General features: G+C 29.5%; 2 long non-coding RNA genes across 4 annotated transcripts; both read left to right on the top strand.

Moving 5' to 3' along the window:
• The first annotated feature begins 8,304 nt into the window (after window positions 1-8,304).
• LOC112738066 (uncharacterized) lies at window positions 8,305-11,193 on the top strand. 3 transcript variants are annotated; one of them, XR_011869601.1, is made up of 4 exons: window positions 8,305-8,455; window positions 8,747-8,842; window positions 10,531-10,729; window positions 10,995-11,193. It is a non-coding gene; the product is annotated as an uncharacterized lncRNA (long non-coding RNA). The 3 variants fall into 3 exon arrangements; XR_011869602.1 differs by having other exon boundaries at window positions 8,327-8,455; window positions 10,916-11,193; XR_011869603.1 differs by lacking the exon at window positions 8,305-8,455 and adding an exon at window positions 8,495-8,641.
• A 4,649-nt stretch (window positions 11,194-15,842) lies between these two features.
• On the top strand, window positions 15,843-17,230 carry LOC140177933 (uncharacterized). Its single transcript, XR_011869605.1, has 3 exons — window positions 15,843-16,319; window positions 16,676-16,904; window positions 16,979-17,230. It is a non-coding gene; the product is annotated as an uncharacterized lncRNA (long non-coding RNA).
• Window positions 17,231-18,961: the final 1,731 nt, after the last annotated feature.

The following is an 18,961-nucleotide window of genomic DNA, read 5'->3' as shown; positions in this document are numbered from 1 at the left end:
CTGGAGACCTCCCCGCATTTCACGCTGGTTCCAGTCCCAGGTGGAGGCTCTCCTCCACGGTGGCATCTCCTCCAGCGTGGCTTCTCATCTTCAGGGGTGCATGTGCTCCTCTGTCATTCCGCCGTCAGCTATCCCTTTCACCTTCTCACTCACGCAACCTACCTTCCCTTTCACTGAATCACTCACGCAACCTGCCTTCTTGATGGATTTGTTTGAACAGGTAATGATCACTTGGAACCCTAAGAGCTTTGCTTTCCTCTCCTAATTTCCTTTCCTCTGCCCTACGAAACTCTGTGTACGAGCTCTGTTTCTTGGGAGTTTGGTTCGTCACTGTTCATCCAGGTTAGTGATTTCCCAATGGAGTCTCAAATTCAAGATCTCCGATCAATCAATCAGGTGCATCCAAACCTATTTTCCTCTTCATCCTTTTTTTTCCTTCATTGTGTACATCTTTGTGATCAATTTTAGTATCTGTTCTACGGTTAACCCAGATTTTATTGTCTAGGGTTTGTGAAATTCCTAATTGTGCAAATTGTGATCATTTTTTGTATCTGTTCGACGGTTAACCGAGATTTTATTGTCTAGGATTTGTGAAATTCCTAATTTTGGAAATTGTGATAATTTTTTGTATCTGTTCGACGGTTAACCCAGATCTTATTGTCTAGGGTTTGTAAAATTCCTAATTTGCAAATTGTCTATCTGACTTGGTTTGTTTCTGGGTTCATGTTCTTAGTTACATTCTTTAGAAGTTGCTGTTAATTTTGAGTATGGTCTATGAATCTGTTTCATCTTCTTCATTTCATTATTTAGAATTTGATCTGATTATCATTTCTCCTTTTGCTACCTGTTGAATTGTTTGTTGCATGTGGTTTGTGTATTTCATCAATTTTTGAGATTTTATAATGATTATAAAGATTGTCTTCTTATTTACCTTTTCTTATATTTATGGATCATGGGTTTGGTTTTGTGAATCATTGTCTAGGTATGGGATTTCTACCTAATCTACTCTCTCCATGGTGATGTGATTGACAGAATTTTTTCAGCAAAGTCAGTTTATAGACCCAGCTTCTCCTATTCAAGTTTTGCATTCCCAATTTCATTCTCTCCTATTCAAGTTTTGCATTCCAATTTCCATTCTCATTCACTAATCCCTTTGAATTGTTTAGGCTGAATGTAGCAATTTATAATTTTTCTGCATTCAGAATCATAATTTTTTCCCACTCAGCCTATGCTATTCAAGTTTTGCATTCACATTTCCATTCCTATTCACATTAGAATTTGTGCTTGGCTAATAATTTCTTTTTGAATGACAGGACCCAACCTAGAGAGTTCTCTAAATAGCTATGTTGTAACAGGTTAGAATGATAAGGAATTTTGAAACAATTTAAACCCCCAACACTAAACCTTTTTAATTAAGTGTTATATTGTTTAATTTCATTTTTATATTGTTTAAATAAAAACTATTTCGATTAAATATATTCTTTTTCTGCAGACATAATCATGTTCTGCCATATATTCTCCTTTGAAAATGTGGAATCATTATCAAGGTATGAGATTTCTACCTAATCTATTTCATGAGTGGTGATGTGATTGACAGAATTTGATTGATGTGTGTCTAAAATTTTATTCATATTCAGTTGCTATTTTGAAGCTATGCTTACCTAATACATTTACCAACTCTCATTGCTATGAGTAGGGTGAATATTTGGGATAGTTGATGACTGTCATCCCTATGATCTAATGATATGTAGGTGCACTATATATAGTCTTGTGTGCTATCTTCGTTTTGGTCCCTATTCTATGAATTCTTCAAACTTTGAATGTTTTTTTTTTTCGTTTTTTCGGGTTAGATTTTCCTAGTGTGATTAGTTCTGCCTAGCCCATGGAATGGAGATGCATATGGACTAAGAGTTTCTTTTCCCTCCATTTCCATGTTCAATTTGAATTCAAAATGGTGACTATTATGCTATGAGTTTTTTTATAAAAGGATGGTTGGGGAACCACACTCAATGCAAGCATTTTGCTGTCTTTTATTTTCTCCTAATCTGTGTTTATTCCACATCTCTGTTTATAGCTTATTCTATTTCATAAAGTGTGTTATGCTTTTTTTTCCTGCAATGTCTCCTCCATCTCCATTTGATATTATTTTCTGGGAGTCTCGAGCTTATGATTATCATAATTTCCTGGTCATTTGAATTTTTTCAGATCTGAGATTTGAAAATTGCGAACATAATGATTTGATCTGAATTTTAAGCTGCTGGATATTTACGTTTAGTTGGTCTGTGCCCTATTTCGTGATTTTTGCAAAGAGTTAGTATTTTTCTGTTTGTGAATCTTCTCGACTGTTGGGATTTACTTCCAACTATGCTTTGCTATGGTTTTGAAAAAATCCCAAAAAAATGTTACAAAATTTTCTAGTGGAGCTTGAGCTCAGATTTGGTCAAAATTTGCAACGGTTTCACTTAATTTTTCTTCAATTTGAGCTAGATGGCTTCGGTTTCTTTTTTTTAATAAGAAATAAAAGAAATTTTGTTTTGGGTTTTGGGATTTCTTTGAAGTTCGTGTTTTTGGGGTTTTGTTAACTTATGAGGGGGTGTGTGTCTGTCTTTCGCACTACTAGAAATAAGATTTTTTCGGACGAAAATTTCAATCGAAATTTATTCCGTCTGAATGACTTTTTCATTTCGGATAAATTTGAGACAAATATTGAACAATTTTTAGTGGAGATATTGAAATAATATTTCTGTCCTAAATTTGTCTAAATTTTGTCCCAAATTTTAGCGCCAAATTTTTTTTAGATGGCGCCAAAATTTTCATACAGATTAGCAACACATTTTGGACAAAAACTATAATTCATCTGTATTCCATCTGAATATGCGCAATAACTTCAGACGGATTTGGGACGCATTTTGAAAAATGTTAATTCTATCCCAAATTTGTCTATAATTAGTCTTAAATGTTTTTACTATAACTAACCCTTCGAAGTAGACAAAATTTTTTCCCACAAATTTGAAACAAAAATAGCATCATTTGTAAATTTCGTTTGAAAGTTCATCAATTTTCAAACAGATTTCAAATATTTATTGAAAACTTTTAAAATTTAGTATAAAAATATTATTTATATTTTAAATTAGTCTATGATTTGTCTCAAATATTTTTACTATTCCAAAATAAAGTTTCTTTTTTCCTAAAATAACCTTAATTATATATAACTTATAAAAAGGTACAGTTTTTGTTTGCACCTTTCAATTCCAAAACCTCTTGATCGAAATATGAAATAATGATCATACCAATTAACATCTTATTTATTATTATACATATTTTTAAAAATTGGATTAATAGGTACGTTAGTGCTTATTTATGCAGACTTTTTTATATAAATAAGTAAATAAAATATATTAATTCCCATAATACGCATGCAGAGAAAGCTTTACAGAAATGCGAAATGGATTTAGTCGTCATCTCAAGAGGGGCGCACACGAATTGAAACTTCTGGTGGGGGAAGCCATTTTGTGCCTGGCGCCAACGAAATGGGTACTTTTGGTGGGGCTACTATGAAATTTAGTTGGTTTATTTTTAAAATAAATTTTTTAATATTTTAAAAAATAAAAAAATTATTTAATTTTTTATTAAGTTAATAATTTATTTTTATATAATATCAAATATAAAATAAATTACAATCTTACAATAATTAATTGAATCATTATAGATCGACTATTAAAATATAAGACTAATAAATTAATCTATTATTCACCATAAGTCTTTTAATTCAGATAGTACGTACTCAGTACTAAATAAAAAAATTTAACAAATATACTTATTCAATCCTAAATTTTAGAACTAAATTGACTATATTTTTATTAGTTTTTTTTTCTATCATTGTATATTATATTTGACTTTTTTTTTTAGTTAAACTTGGGAGACTCTATCTTTTTATTTTTTTTATATACTCTATCTTCTTATTTTTTTTATTCTTTTATTTTTATTATAGTTAATATTAAATTTCTTATACAAATTTTTATATACCATCTTATATTTAATTTTGATTTTTTTAGTTACCTCATATTATTTTTTAATTTATTCTTTTAATTATTTACGTTATAATAATTCAAAATTTAACTTTTTAACAAATTTAAGATAAAGTGTATCTAAAAGAATTACATATATAAAAACCTTAAAAATAAATTAGAGGAGTGTTAGGGCCAGCAGATTTTGTGATTTGTAACCATCAATTAGCCATCAGTAGTGTTTTTAATGGTGTGAGATTACATCTAATATTTTTGGACAACTTTTATTATAATTAGTTATTTCATATAAATTGAAATTAAAATTCTGGTGACCGAAGATAATAAAAAGTTATATGATTTAATTTAGATAATTGATATTAGGATTTAAACCATATTTTATAAAATGTGATTAGTATGTTTACTTTATAATTTAAATTAAAAATAGTTATTTAAATTCATTGATATATTGATCAATAAAATCTTATGCATTTTAAAAATAATCTTTATAGTATTATATTTAATTTCTGAATTATTATTTTATAAAATTATTATATTACTCATATATATTTTACTCTAATCCTAAAATTTTTTAATAAAAACCCTAATATCCCCAATTTCCCAATTTACTACCCTAAATTTGCTTCTGATGTTCTTGACTCTGTTGAGTTTGCTGGAATTATCATAGTTGAAGCTTGTTGAGTTTGCTGGAATTATCACAGTTGAAGCTTGTCACCAGAGAAGACAAGTTGTTGTGCCATACTTTTCATTCTGACATTGATTCTCCCGTTTAAAACCCTGTAACGCTTCCACTCTTGTTCTGTTTAGCATTGTTTCTCTGTTATATTCTTATTCTAATTACGGTAGCCAATATCGTTGTTTTAATACTGCTGTGTTCTGTCGGAAATGTCAAAATTGTTGCTGCGAGTGTGATCATAGTTGGTGCCGCTGCTTCTGTCCCGGTTATGTTGGAATTGTCGCTGCTGCTGCCACGATTGGGGATAAAGGGGCTTTTTGCGTTAAATAATACGATTGCGACATCGAGGTAGGGGGTTTAAATTTTAAATGGTTTTAATTTAAGAATGCCCATAAATTTTATTGAATAACTGCAAATAGGTTGAATTATTGTGAGTAATTGATTGGTTGTGTGGATGTTGAATTGTGGTTGTGAATTGATTGAAATGGTGGATTTTGTGGAACTGATTGATCATGGGTGGAATATGAATTGTTGATGAGTGATTGATGAAAATTCTAAATTTTGATGGATTATGTTGGATTTGTTGCTGTTGAGTTGATTATATGATTATTGTATCGGTAATGGATTTAGTTGATGTTTGATTGGAATTGGGTTTAGAGAATGTTTAAAGGATTGAATTTGAGATGTTGAATTGCTTGCTGAAAAATTCGAGTTTTGAAATTAAATGGCAACTTTGAAAGTGAACCAGCAACTTAATAGAGATTGGAATGTTATGAGATTAAAAGCTAAGCGAACTACAACAAGTATAGTTATTAATATTCAATTTTGAATGTTTCGTTTTAATTAGAGAATTAGTTATGATTTTTCAAAGATGAATAGTAAAATCTGATTTTCTGCATTACTTCTAAACGAAGTCAGAAATTTTGAAAAGCTATAACTAATTCTGTGATGATCGGAATTGCATGGGACTAAGTCCGAATTAAACTTGGGAATATGTGGAGCTGGACTGGAAAATTTGAGGCCTTTTCGTTAAATACACAATTTATGGCGAATTTTTAAAGTTAGGTCGATAAATCTGTCCTGCCGCAGAAAAGTTCAAACAGGGCAGCAACTTGTTTGTTGTACCGCGACTCCTACGAGCTGAATTTTGGAGCGAAACTAATTTTGTTTTAAAATTTGATTAATTTGATTTATTTCTGTAAAACTTCAGAATTTTAGGAATTAAGGATTGGGAGTTGTGAATTTTTGAAAGTTAATGGTTTAAGCTGGAAAGAACCAGTTTTCAGCAAGTTATGCATCGACTTCCAATGCTTGTAGCTCTTAGAATTGAATAGCAATTGGGTTACAACCAAGACACACTTGTTGCTAGATAAGTTAGGAGTTTCCAAACCAAACTTTAGCCTAATTGAAGTTTTATAGTAAAAGTTATACAAGTTGAAAGATACTAAGCTTGTTGGTTTCTACAATCAATGTGAAAAAGTAGTTTACTTTTACTAGGTGACTTTACCTAATTGAATGTATGTCTAAAATTGCTTAACCTGAAAGTGTATTAAAGTTAAACTTTATAATATGTCCTTGTGTGAGAGATTTTATTTTTGTTACTAAAATTTTATGAGAGCAATATTTATACAATAAGTTCTTTCTGGATCGCATCCGCAATGCCACAAAATAAATTAAGAGGATACAAATGAAGTGAAATGATTGGCTCACTTATAACAGAATCGATCTTGTGGATTGTAATGTTATTATTATCTATCTTGTTTCAGATTTTGCTGATTGGACTTGGGAGGAGTTCAATTTGATTTCTTTTAAATTAAGAGGATACAAAACTCTTACCACTAATGGTTTCTTTTATTGTCACAATTTGATTGGAAGATGGAAACAATGATAGCAAAGGGTTGCAGTGAAGGCAAAGCGTCTCGAGTTTTATGTGTCTGGTGAAGAGGTTAGCTTTTATTGGGTTTCTTTCCTGCATCCTGGTATTTAGTTTGGGATAATATTTGATTTCCCTGATGTGGGCGCTGAAGTTTAACATTTGATTTGTGACTGTGCTTTGGGTTTAGAGTCAGTTAACCTTCTCTAATTTGGTTGCATTTATTTTGTTTTGTGTCATGTGACAAAGCCTTGAGCAAATTGGTAATAGAGCAGAACACCTTAGGATTCATTCAAATATATATTTATATTTAAGTACTGATATTGAGGTGGAAATCTGGATTTCTTCTGATAAATTTTGCTGCTAGCATTCTTCTTGCTATATTATTTTCTGTTTTATACATGAATTTTTATTGAAGTTATTGTCTGGGTCCTATTAAGCAATTATTTCATATAATAGCCTTAACTTGCGAGAACGGTATGGTGAAGTCTAGATACTTGTATGCTTTTTTATCTTAATTTAGTTTTCAGGACATATTGAAGAAAGCTCAGTTTCTTTTCCCTCGTGCTATGGTTGTTGATTCAATACAAACTCTTGATCCTATTAACACTGTTAGTAATTTTTCTTCAACTCTATTAACACTTTTCTTTTTCTATTATTTGCCCATGTCTTTGAATTTAACATTTGTTTTGATTTATGTATTCTCCAGTGGTTAGAGCAAAATATTAAGTTGAATGATGCTGAGCACAAGTTAAAAGATCAAAGACGTCAACTAAAGGTTCAACAGAAAAGAATTGGTTCTACTAAAAAGACAATTCATGCTTTGTATAAAAAGTTGAATCTCCTACTTCCTTCAACTTTGTCTGATCCTACAGAAGATGAGCTTAGGACAGGCTCTAGTGATGATGAGGATGATAACATAAGTGATTGATGTCAGGAGTATATATTTTTTCTGATTTAGATTAAGGAATTTTTAGGTGAATTAGTTAGTACATTTTGTTTTATTCATGATATTTGACCTTTTTAAAGGCTTTATTTGTTTTAGTTTAAGTATTTTTTTCTTAGTTTAGTTTGATTACATTTATGGACAAAAGTATTTTAATAATACATATTTTTTTAACTCTTTTATGGTAATTAACTTTTTCATGACTTTATTATGTGTTTATAATATAGAAAGCAGATCGAATACAATTTATTTTCTAAAATATTTATCTATTAAATAGCAAATTATTTTGTATGAAAATTATTTGAAATATTATATTAAATTTGTAGAAAATTTGTGCGAAAATAATTTTTTGTTTTGTATGAAATTTGTTTCAAATACGTAAATTCTTTTAAATTAAATTTGTCTGAAATTTAATTGAAAAGAAATATTTGATTTGTCTAAAATTTGTTCGAAAAAATTTGTTATATTTGACTAAATTCGTTAGAAATTTGTCTGAAATAAAGTATATTTTTTGTTTGAAATCTGTCTAAAAATTAATATTTTTATGTTTGAAATTTGTCTGAAATACGTTATTTTTATGTTGGCTAATCTGTCTGAAATTCGTCTAAAATACATCATAATGGTTAGAAATCTAGTAGATAAATGCCTATTCAAAATCTGTCACAAAATCGTCTGAAAAAAATTTCGGACGAAATTTCAGACAATTTAAATTAGCAACAAGGCTTTTTGGGACAAAAAAAATTCGTCCCAATTTTGTTTGAAAGAAAAAATTTGTCTCTAATTTGTTCAAAATTTATTTCGATTTCGTCTCAAAATTTGTCCGAAAAAATCCTATTAGGTGGAGGCGTCAACAAATTAGGTGGCTGACCAACACATGCCTATGTACCTATCTTCCTTCCAAGATCCTTTGTCGGGTCATCAACGTGCAGCTCAAGGTAGTGTTCCTTGATCCATGTTATATGCTATGCTAATTTGTTGGTCCTTGGAAAGAAAAATAAATAAAAAAGAATTCATGTACTTTTTGAAGCTTATGAGGAATGTCATGTTATGTTTGCTTGTTTCAAGCGGATCCCGACACGGATGAGGTGTTTGCCCAGATTGTCTTGCTTCTGGAGCAAAGTGTATCTTTTCTCAGCTTTGTTGTTTAGTTTTGGAAAATTATGGGATATGGTTCTTCTGTTTTGCTTGTTTTGTTTTTGGTTTTGAATGTTGTGTTGTGATGGCAGCAAGATGAGAACGCGGTCGAGAAAGAACCTCCACTGGCACCACGGTGACGTCCTTCCCTGCACTCTGTGTCTGCAACTAGATAAATGGAGCCTCAGGTAAATTAATTACAGTTCTTATTTCTTTTTCCATCTGATTATTTGTTATTGGCTGATTTTTTATTATGACTAGCTGTTGTTGGCTCTGATGAGTTTTTAGTATGATTTTTTGTTCTTGCTGATTTTTGTTTATTTGTTCTTGCTATTTTTTAACATGGAGGGTCCGCTTCCACTGTTATAGGAGATATTGTTATGTTTATGTTTGCCTTTTCTTTATTAGCTTTGCCTGGTAGAAACCCTACCTCATTTAAATTTCTGTTCTGTTTTGTTGTTTTAATGGAACTATGGAAGTGTTTCTTCATAAAATTCCCTCAATACCCAATTAAGGGTCCTGTTGAGAGGCAAACTAAAAACAATATTGGTTTTAATTTTACACAGTGTTAGTTTGAATCACACTTGTTTCTATTAAAGGATGATCAATGTTCCTGTGAATCACACTCTTCTTTCTATTATTTTCCCACCCGATCTATAATATTCCGTTTTTGTTTGGAGGGAGGAGGATCCCACGTGGAAGTGACATAGGAGCATTTTTTATATTCTTTCTTTTTCTTTTTTCTTTTAATTTTTTCTAATCCAAATATGTATAGCAAGAGCCATTTTACTGTGTAACATACTTAATCACCGAACTAATCCAAATATTTCGGTTTTTTTAGGAATATTTCTCCATTTAGGCTAAATATATATTTGTTCACTATGAATTTGATCTTGTTTTTCCTTCTTCTATTTCGATTCCCTTGCGATCCTATCATAATTTGTCTTCAAATTTTGATTTTTCCCCTCTTTTGACATTTTTTTCGGTTCTTTTGAGCATAAGCGGTGGTGCTGAAGATGATAATGGAAAACAGTGGGTTGAAGTCATTTTTTGGGAGTTTGAGCTTATGATTATCATAATTTCTTGGTCATTTGAATTTTTCCAGATTTGAGATCTGAAAATTGCGAAAATAACGATCTGATCTGAATTTTAAGCTGTTGGAAATTTAGGTTTAGTTGGTCTATGTGCTATTTCGTGATTTTTGCAAATAGTTGGTATTTTTATGTTTGTGTATCTTCTTGTCTCTTGGGATTTACTTTATAATTAAATCAGATATTGAGAAAGATTATTACTATATATATTTTGGTTTTGTTGTGTAATCATGTGTTGTGTAATACCGTTTCTTATGTTTATTTCTGTGTCAGGTTGAAAAGAAAATTATCGATGAGAAAATAAAGTGATTAATTGATTTTGAATTAGTGTGGGTTGGTCTCAAATTTATCTTTTTTGGGTGTAGCTTTTACTTTGTTTTTCAGCTCTCTTGGAGTTTTAGCTAAACTCTTCTGCATGATTGATAAAAGTTTGTAGCTTTTATTTTATTTTTATCTGGGTCAATCTTGATAAATTTGGTAGTTAAAGGGGTGTTTTCATTTAATATGGTATGTGATTGATTGAGATTCGAGTTGAAACTATTCCAGAATCCAAAAGGCACTGTATTTGAATTTGGATGGCTTGATTTGTTGGTTTGTTGCCTTTTGGATTGATGCTTTTTTTTCTTTTGATTGTTAGTTAATTCTGTGTTTTGAGAATCAATTTTATGCTTATTAGTTTGTAGGAATTCATCATTAACATTAATTAAAGCTATGTTAGTATATTTTCTAAGTTCTTCTTATGGTTTGATACATGATAAATAGATCACTCCCAATTTGAATTGCAGATAGTTCAAGTACTGCTAGAGGATGAGAATGAACGAATGGCACGTCGAAAGAAGATCTAGCTTTGAAACTGAGTATCCCTTGGCAAGAGAGTCTTCAAATGTATCTGAAACTGGCTCACTCTCCATTGTTGTGCTTGGTGCATTTGGTGATCTGGCTAAGAAGAAAATGTTTCCGGCACTTTTCCACCTGTATCAGCAGGTTGGTGCCTTCCATTTATAGAGCAATATATCAAAGTCTTTGGATCATGTCTAATTGGCGTGTTACATAGAATTGAGGTGAAACTAAAAAGGAAAATTGATGAAGAGGATCACCATACTATTTATTCGTAATTTGTTCTTTTTGTAGATGGAATATTTTCTAATAGTTTTTTACCTTTTATTGAAGGATTTGTTTCTTATGCTTGGTGAATTTATCTTTAGGGATTCCTACAACCAAAAGAAGTTCATATTTTTTGGTTATGCAGGGACAAAAATCTCTGATGATGAACTGAGAGGTCGATTGCGAGGATGAGGCTTTCTGTAGAAAGAAAAGTGCATATTCTTTAATTTTTTCCAAATATTTATAAAATACCGAAAAGGAAAGGATGGGAATCAGTTACAAGTTTCCCTTATATTCTAGAATTGAGAATATATAAATGCAGTGAGATGAGTTTATGGTTGCAATTGTTTCCCTTGAATTTGCCAAAAAAATCTTTACTATACACTTTTTTTTCAGTTTATTATTATTTTTAGACTATTTTTTTATGTAACTGATATTTTGATATACTTGCATATAGAGGTGTGAAATTGAAGTAGGTTAGTAGGTCACATAAATTTATTGAAGTTGTCCACTAAAAAAATATTTCCAATGATTCTATCATAATCTGAAATTTGGTAAAGAGTGTGATCATTTTTGCCTCACCATGAGCATATCCTTGATAGTAGAAAACTCAACTGTAAGTGAACTTAAAACTACTAGGATTCAGAAAAGTCTTGTGATCCTAAAGAAATAAAAGTAAACAATTTTCTCATTGCCCCGGCTGAGAAAAAATGCTTCAGGCATGCAATTCCAGAAAGATTTACCAAGTTTAGATTTAATAAAATAGGAACATTAGAAGTGCCACTACCATGTTCATTCAGAGTTAGTTAATTAACTATTAACTATAACCATGTCCCCCATCTACCTTTCAAGCTAACACCTAATTTAATTTCTAAATGTACTTAGAATGAACATAATAATTAATCCATTGTTATGTCCCACTGTTACTGATGAGTTGTGAATAAAAGATTTAATTATTATTAATGTACAAATTAAACCTACTTCCTTAAAAGACTTTTAATTTGTCTTTGTTTCGAAGCAATGAAATCCTCATAGCAGGGAGGATTCAAGGCCTTATGCTGCAGTAGTTGTAGGAGTATAAGTATGCCTTCCATAGAGAAAGCAGAGAGTTCATCAGTCTCTGATTGGTTGCCTTTGGTGTCAAGTGTCGCACAAGTCATGGTGCAAGAGGGACTTGATCACTTGAACAATTGGTTAGGGAGAGAAGGCTGGAAGAGAGATGCAGGAGGCAGCAGCAAAACAGAGTCAGAGAAAGAACTAAATTTGTTGTTATGGTGGCAATAGAAAAATGCTCTTATGATCCAAGAGAGGATTTTAGGGAGTCCACGTAGAAATGATAACAGCATATCACATTAAAAAAGTAAGAGATTTAGACTACTGTTATCTCCATGAACTTCAATAAGTACCATGGTTTTATACTTGAGCTTTTTCATGAGTTTTGTACTAATTTATTCTTATAATGTAATGGCATTGGTAATAACCATTCATCAAGCTAAGGCTATTGTGTGTGTTAGCCTTTAATCCACTCTCACTTGCTTAATTGAAGTAGAAGCCACTACTCATACTCGTGCCTTTTATATCTCCGATACATATTATATTAGACACATGCGGCTGTAGCTACATGCAATTAAGGATTGATTAAATATTTCAATGAATTATATTAGATTAGAATTAGATAGGTTTTGTTTTCTAGATAGATTTATCACAAATTTAAATTTTATTTAAAAATTTGTTACTGATTAATAAACTGCTATATATCTAAAATAAAATTTGAATATCTAATACTTAATGAAAAAAGACAGTTAAAGTGATTACTGGACTAACCCAAATTAGTTGATTAAGTTACTTAGGATGTGTTTGGTTTTGCGTTGGAGAGGAGAAAAGCACGCCTGAATCTCTTGAACGCTTCATCTTTATGTTTGGCAACGTTTCTATCCTCTGAACGCAGAAGTGATTTCACCCTTCAACCCACATTTACCAAAAGCTACAAATTTTAGCTTTTCCATTCACCTTTTTAGGTCTGGACTGGAATTTATGTTCTACGTACCAATTATATCCTTCATTATTCATATGTTTGCTGTGTTTTTTATAAGATTTTTTTTAATACTCTCTTATGCATATTATTATTTTTTATAAAACTTCTATTATTTTTTGTTTATATGAGTTGTTTTACTGTTATTGTTATTTCTTTTTCATATGGAACATGTTTTTTGCTTTGTATTATAATTCTATTAATTCTATTAGAGTACTAAAGAGTATTGAGAGTACTAAAAAAGGAATATTAAAATTTATTTAAATATCTAAAATAAAATTATAAGATAATATAAAATAATTATTTAAATTTATGTTCTTTTTTATAATTTTTTATCTAAAAGTAATTTTGAATAATGTAATCCAAATAATATTTAGTTTATTATAATCTATTTTAAATAAAAATTACTAAACATAAATCACGTTAATACTAACTCACTTTTAATCAAAATCAATTTTACAAAATAAATATTATACAAACTTTCATTTGCAAACGTTAATTCAAACACACAATTAGATGTCTAGCCAAATTTTTTTCAATAATTTCAAGACATGGGGCCACAAATAATGTGTCTGTTTGCAGATTAATCAAGCAAGGAATATGCTAATCATATATCCACGTATGCCAATCCAATTTAATGTTGAATGTTGCTACATAATCAATCATAGAATAGGACGACAATATATTTCACAATTAAAAAAAATTGTTCACACAAAAAATGTTTAGTTTGTACATTTTTGTATATAATTTAGAATTTGTATCTTTTAAATTTTAAATTTTTATTTTAAAAAATAAGATGTGATCTCTCACCTTTAAATAATTTTTTTTTCATATTTTTTTTGGTCTCACATATAAAATAAATGGTGAGAGATCACATTTTATCCAGTAAAATAAAATTCAAAATTTAGAGGATTCAAATTTTATAATTTATACTTTATACTTTTTATATTTTATCACTTTTAGAAGAGTTTCAAAATTTCTTCCAAAAAATGAAGAAAACCAGAAATTTTGAAAAGAAAATATGTTAAAATATCTTTATATGATGTGTTTTATTTAATATCATGTTGTCAAATTACCGTTGAAGTATCGGATTAGAACTATTCCTATTTTTACATGTATGTTTTATTTAAAATCATTTTAAGATATTTTTAATTTTTAATATAATTACATTGAAAACTTTTTTAAATATTAAACCTATATATTATTTAATTTCATGGCATTTCAGATAATATGTATAAGACCTAATATATTTACTATTTTATTGTGATGTAATTGAATAATAATGTAAAAAATTTATGATATCAATACAGAAAAATTAAATTTATTCTAATATAACTTTTTATTTTTCTTTTAGTTTTTTTTTTGGGTTAAATTTTTTTAGAACGATTAAAGCATATGCTTTACTAAGCCTATGTTTGATAGGTTATATTTGATTGAAAAGAAATGAAGAAGAAATAGAAGAGGAGAAGAGAAGAAAAATTATAAATTTTTATGTACAATTTATAAAAACAAATTTAAAACTTTTTATCCTTTCCTTTTATTTTTCTTTCATTTTTTCTCTAACCAAACCTAGCCTAAATCTATATTAACATAAGAATTGAATGATGCACAACATTTTCTTTTCAATAAACTTCGTGGAAACTGGCCAACGAGCTATAGCTGATGGCATAGTATTTTCATACTCACCTAAAAAGTTGCGGATTTGAATTTCTTTATCTTTGAAAAAAAAAAATTTCGTGAAAAATGAAAGTGACGCATTTACTTTTTAACCCAAGGAGATGAGTTTAGTGTTTTCTTTTTATGTCAAGCTATAAATGTATGATAGATAGATACTACATATATCATCATCAGTTATTAGTTAAATATCTTTCCAGATATATCACATCAAAAAATTTTAGCAATTTTAGTTATTATTTGGCCTTATACCCTTATATAATAAATACTTCTGGCTTGGTTTGTAATAGCATGGGTTATTTTGAAAATTTACATATACTTCAATTTTGAAACAAATGAAAATAAAAAGTAATTTTAGTCACATATGCAAAATTTGATTTCTACAACATGAATCAATTATGAAAAATAATTTTTGTTTTTAAATGAATTATATATTATCTATAAAAATATTTCTAAAGATTAGCACTCAACTTTAAATATGTTTTTGATTTTCTTAATAATTATATATATAATTCCTGAAACTGAAAGCTAATAAAGGAGTTTTAATTTTTTCAACCAAAAGAAAAAGGGAGGACTCATTTTTACCCGAAAAAGAGAATCATATGACAACTTAAATAAAGCAATAAGCATCCAGACAAGTTGTATATAATTAAATTACTATACCAAAAAAATTAATAAATTAACTTAATTATTTTTCCCTATGAACAGAGAAAGTACCTAACAATCTCACATCGAGCAATTGTCCTATTTGGCAGCGATACGTTTGTAAAGGCAGCACGTTTTAAGTTAGAATTCTTTTAGCTGTGTCGTCACATTATTATTATTATTATTATTATTATTATTATTATTATTATTATTATTATTATTATAGTTTTATTCAGTTGAACTTTAGCATTATGTTTGGATCAAAGAAATTTGGGAGAAAAGAAAATATAAAGAAGAAACCATATATGTTTAGATCAATTCTTAGTAGATTTATTTTCTATATATTTTAGCTTCTGTTTTTCTCATGCCATTCGTATGCTATTTGTTCATTATATTGATATATATTTTTATTTTATTGTGCTATTCCTGCTCTAAAAATAATAAAACAAGTTCATTAAATGAAAAAAAAATAGGCTTATTTTAAGAATTGTTGCATTTTTTAGTTTGTTTTTCATTGAATCCATGAACTCAAATGGGCTTATGCTAATGCTGGTCTTCTTCCAAAACAATGGATTACATTAGAGGTTAGCAATGTCTTCATATGCTTTTTTAAACTTCCATGCTTCATATCTTATTTTTTCTTTCATGTTAACAATGATTAATTGTAAGTTGATTTTGAATTTTTCATTCTTTGATTAATTATGGACTATGTTTATATAATCTTTTGTCTTCCTCTGTTTTTTTTTTTTTTTGTTCTTACTATATTATTTTTCTGGTTTAATTTCTTTGAAGGTCTAAATAGTTCCCTTGTGTTATCAATTTTTTACTATTGCTTTGCACACCAAATAACATAAAAACAAATAGAGGAGCTTTTCAACTAATTTATTTCTATTTTAATACATTAGTTCTAAATTGATTTTTGTCCAACTTTTCAATTGTTACTTTAGGTTATAATCATCAGAATTTTATATGATACATGTTCCTTATATTTTTCTATGTTCTTTAATGCAGCTTTGAGGAATGTGGAATTCCTACTAAGTTTGTTATAATTGATGATGGATGGCAATCTGTTGGTATAGATCCTAATGGTATTGAATAGAAAGCTGATAATTATACACGGTCAGTATTTCTTTTCTTAATTTTTTCCTTTCTAAAATTTTAAGCTATGTATTCTTATTTGTTTACATTAGTTGATCAAAATCTGGATTGGGAGGAAGCGGACTACTATTGACTTAGGGATTAAATTCTATATAGATTGATCATTAATGTAATTGAATAAGCTGTAAATGTTAATATTAGATCCAATGTGTTTTTGGTGGAGACTTACCGCATTTCTTTATAAATGTATATACTAGAAGCAGGGCTTTATGCCTTTGCTATATGGTTATTTTTCATTACCTAACTTTGTTAAGAAGAGAAATAATTTGATGCAAAAATATCATTTAATCATTTTCTATTATATGATTTTGTTGCAGCCGGGTCTTCATTCATGGAGGCCTTGGAGGGAGAATTGACCCAAGTAATCAGAAAATTTTTTTATCCTGAATTTTGAAGAATCATTCTATTTGATCAGGTAAGGTTTTGAACTGCTTTTAGCCAAAGAATGCTCCACCCTTTTAAATAATGAAACTTATTCTATATCACCGGGGTGCAATTGACGACATTGAAAAGCTACGAGAATACATGGAGATTCTAGAATGGCAGGTCTCTTTTCACCCTCTGCTTGTTAATCATCATTATGTAATGGGCTATGATATTTTCCTCTGTGTATTATGCAGGTATTTGGAGGATCATAGGAAAGCACACTTGCTCTTGCTTATAGCCAAGCTCACCCAGCCAAGGTGTACTAATTTGCTATTATCATATTTTTTTTATGAAGGACCAATTAGCAGGTCGATAATGTATAATTTTTTATTCCCCCATTATTTTGTTGTTAATCTTTTAAAATATCTTTCTATATTTTACTGGCATGATCTCCAGGAGAATTTTCCTCTTAAGGAAGAAAGAGATTGATTGGTTTTATGAAGGTGGTGCTGTTGCAATAATCCATGATGGTTGATATATATAGAGCATTCCTTTTTATTTATTTACCTGGGATTATGTTTAAATACTTCTAGCACAGTGAACTTTCATTTCAAAGTGAAGACAATTTTAACTTATTTAATATATGGAACTATGTTGAAACTTTATTTTATGCCACTTTCATTGCATATCAAAGATTTCACTTTTTCCATTAAAAAAGTTTTTCTATAATGATTTTACACACATTGATTCAATCACATTACTTGGTTGTTGTTTAATCGATGGTTAGTGTTTAATGTGGTTGGACAAAACCCTTTTTATTATGAATATAGCACATTGCTATTTGGATGGCAATGTTGATGCTATGGAATTTTGTTTACAAGATTCATACCACCATGTTCTAGCTGCCTTTACATACAATCTCCAACAAGGTGATCACCCCAGTCAACATGGAAGCATTTCTCTCCTAATAATAATTGACATTAAGTGTATATTAGGTTAAACATAGTTTATAATAAAAAGCTTTTTTGATAGATTTTGAAAGTGTAAAATCAATATTATATCCGAAGATTAGGCTTGTCCTAAGAATGCTATTAATTATTAACTTTTCTTTTAGTATTTATATTACTTATTATTCCAAATACAGGTTGATTGTTTTTGTGTGATGGTTGTGGTTGAAGCATGTGATTTTCATTTTCATTATTATTTTTGGTGTTGGTGTGTGGCATTCAATAGATAGATCGATACCAAAAGGTGGAGAAGTCAATGGCAGAAATGCCAATGGATGAAAACAAGATCAGTATCACAAGTCAGGGAAGGGTGAGCAACTACGTTACTTATGCCATGACCTTGCTTCAGTTTCCTCACCTTCGTCCTTTCTATTTACTCTTTCATTAGCACAGCTTGCAATACAATCTACTATTGCCTCTGTTCGTTTAAAACGTTTGGTGTTGTGATTATACTCCTTTCTTTTATTTCTTGGATAAAATAAGAATTACCTTGAAATGAACTGAGAATTTACAAGAAGAATCATGCTTAGCTGCTACAGTGTGAACATTGAGTGTGTGTTATTTTTTTTTAATTTTAAATTCAATTATGAATCTAAACTAAGTACATGTTTGGCAAATAGTTCTTTTTATTTTTAGAACCTGTTTTGGAAACACATTATATTGTAAGCATTTTTGGACCTAAAAATTGTCAAAAAAAAATGAAACTTAAATCGTGAAAAATGTATCCGGATGAATTTGACATGTTATGTATTTATTAATGTTGTGAGGACCATTTTGTACAGGTTTTTGCTCAGATTATATTGCTTGCTTCTTCATTGGAAAGGTGTTCCATTGAAATTGTTTTCAAAGCAATGGGTAGAGCTATCAACAAAATTCTAACAATTGTGGAGTTGATCAACATCTGTTCATTTTTTAATTGCCTGAGCTGGGCTATGTAATCTTCATATATGATACTTTATTTTATTCTGACAAGTCCTTTATGTTTTGTTTTTTATTTATATATGTTGGGTTTGCTTCTGCAACTGGGGGGTGATCAAATAATATAGAGGAGAACACACAAATTGGATCCGCTAACATCACTGGTATTTCAGAGTCTCTAGACAAAGGCCTCCTTAGCTTCTGTATGTGCCAATATTTTAAAATTGAGTAATTAAAATGTTCAGTATTCAATAATTATGAATTCACTATGAAGGTTTTTTTTCTGAAATTAATTTTGTTTATCATCGTCGC

Source organism: Arachis hypogaea, chromosome 13 (assembly GCF_003086295.3).
Source record: "Arachis hypogaea cultivar Tifrunner chromosome 13, arahy.Tifrunner.gnm2.J5K5, whole genome shotgun sequence".
NCBI lineage: Eukaryota > Viridiplantae > Streptophyta > Magnoliopsida > Fabales > Fabaceae > Arachis > Arachis hypogaea.
The sequence above is the reverse complement of the archived record's forward strand: the minus strand, read 5'-3'. Positions and strand labels throughout refer to the sequence as shown.